This window comes from Dromiciops gliroides, chromosome 2 (genome assembly GCF_019393635.1).
Source record: "Dromiciops gliroides isolate mDroGli1 chromosome 2, mDroGli1.pri, whole genome shotgun sequence".
In the NCBI taxonomy this organism is placed as follows: Eukaryota; Metazoa; Chordata; class Mammalia; order Microbiotheria; family Microbiotheriidae; genus Dromiciops; species Dromiciops gliroides.
The window spans coordinates 488,546,553-488,549,147 of NC_057862.1; positions in this window are offsets into that span (position 1 = coordinate 488,546,553).

Consider the following 2,595-nt stretch of genomic DNA (forward strand, 5'->3'; position numbering starts at 1 on the left):
GCATTCAAAAAAGACTTTGAAGATAAAGTAAGAGATGTAGAGGGAAAAGTAAGAGAGGTAAAGGAAAAAATGGAAAGAGAAATGAGATTGATGCAGGAAGGTCATGAAAAAAAAATCGATAGCTTGAAAAACCAAATTGGCCAAATGGAAAAGGAGATACATAAACTCTCTGAAGAAAATCATTGCCTAAAAATTAGGATAGAGCAAATAGAAGCTAATGAATTTATGAGGAATCAAGACACAATAAACCAAATCCAAGTTAATAAAAAAAATAGAGGGCAATATGAAATATCTCCTTGGAAAAACAGCTGAACCTGGAAAATAGATCCAGGAGAGATCATTTTAAAATCTTTGGGCTACCTGAAAACCATGACCCCCCCCCAAAAAAAAAAGAGCTTAGACATAATCTTCCAAGAAATTGTCAGGGAAAAATTACCCTGATATTCTAGAAGCAGAAGGTAAAATAGAAATTGAAAGAATCCATCAACCACCACAAGAAAGAGATTCCAAAAGGAAAACTTCCAGGAATATTATAGCCAAATTCCAGAGCTGCCAGGTCAAAGAGAAAATAGGGCAAGGAGCTAGACAAAAAGGAATTCAAGTACTATGGAGCTATAGTCAGGATAACACAAGATGTAGCAGCTTCTACATTGAAGGACTGAAGGGCATGGAATATGATATTCCAGAAGGCAAAGGAACTGGGATTAAAGTCAAGAATCACATATCCAGCAAAACTGAGTATAATCCTTCAGGGGGAAAAAATAAGACTTCAATAAAAAAGAGGACTTTCAGGCATTCATGATGAAAAGACCTGAAATGAATAGAAAATTTGACACTCAAATACAAGACCCTAGAGAAGCATAAAAAGGTAAACAGGAAAAAGAGATCATGAGGGATGTTAAAAGATTAAACTGTTTACATTCCTACATTGGAAGATGATACTTCTAACTCCTAAGAACTTTCTCAATATTAGTAAGACTGCTGAAAGGAATATACTACGACAGAGGACACAGGTGTGAATTGAATATGAAGGGATGATATCTGTAAAGCATTTATTTATTTATCCTTGTTTTTTGTGGGGCAGGCAAGGTAGGATGGCTTATGTCTAGGGCTGGATTTGGGCACAGGGCCTCCTGGGTCCAAGGCTGGTGTTTTGTTCACTGTCACCTAGCTGCCCCATGATGACACCTTTAAAATAAAGTTAAGGGGGGCAGCTAGGTGGTGCAGTGGATAGAGCACCAGCCCTGGATTCAGGAGGACCTGAGTTCAAATCCTGCCTCAGACACTTAATACTTACTAGCTGTGTGACCCTGGGCAAGTCACTTAACCCCAATAGCCTCACCAAAAAAAGAAGTTAAGAGGTAAAAGGAATTCACTAGAAGAAAGGAAAGGGGAGAGTTGGAATGGAGTAAAGTAGCTGACATAAAAAAAAAAAAACAAGAAAAAGCTTATGGACTGGAGAGTAAGATGGGGAAGGAGCAGGGGAAGTGAGTGATCCTTACCCTCATCAGAATTGGGTCAAAGAGGGAATAACGTATACACTCAAGTGGGTATAGTAATATATTTTGCCCTGAGGGAAAGTGGGAGTGGAAGGGGATAAGGGCAGAGAGGCTAAGGAATGGAGGGCAGATTGGTGGAAGGGACAGTAAAAAGCAAAACACTTTTGAGGAGGCATAGGGTGAAAGAAGATAGAAAATAGAGTAAATATCAAGGGGAGGGAATAGGATGGAGGGTAATATAGTTATCAATAGTAACTATGAAAGAAATGTTGAGCAGGATTCTATCAGGAGGATTTATGAAAAATGCAATCCATCTAAAGAGAAAGAACTGATGGGATATGAATAAAGATTAAAGTATAATCTTTTGTTAATTCCTCTTTCTAAATTTATTTTGTATGTTTTCTTTTATAACCTGACTAATTTGGAGATCTTTTCCAAGACTTCACATGTATAACTTATATTGAATTGCTTGATTTCTTAGGGAGGGGTGAGGACGGAGGGAAGAAGAAAATTTGGAACACAAAGTTTTTTTGTTTTGTTTTGTTTTGTTTTGTTTATTATTTTTTATTTGCATTTATTTTATTTTCCATTTACATGTAAGGGTAGTTTTCAACATTCATTTTCATATGATTTGGAGTTCCAAATTTTTCTCCCTCCCTCCCTTTCCTCCCCCCTCCACAAGATCACAACCAGGTTGTATATGTACAATCCACAAGTGTTCTTTTTATCAGTTCTTTCTATAGGGATTCATAGTAAGCTTCCTCCTTAGTTCCTTGGTATTGTCTTGGATCATTGCACTGCTGAGAATGGTTAAATCATTCACAATTACTCATTGAACAATACTGCTGTCACTATGCACAACGTCCTCTTAGCTCTGCTCACTTCACTATACATTGATGTTCATTAGTCTTTCAAGGTTTTTGGGGGATCATCCTGTTTGTCATTTCCTGTAGCATAAGTCCATTCCACTACAATCATATAACACAGCTTTTTCCATCATTCCTCAATTGATGGACATTCCCTTGATTCTCAATTCTTAGCCTCCACCAAGAATTGCTATAAATATTTTTTGTACAATTTTCCCCCTTTTCTCTTT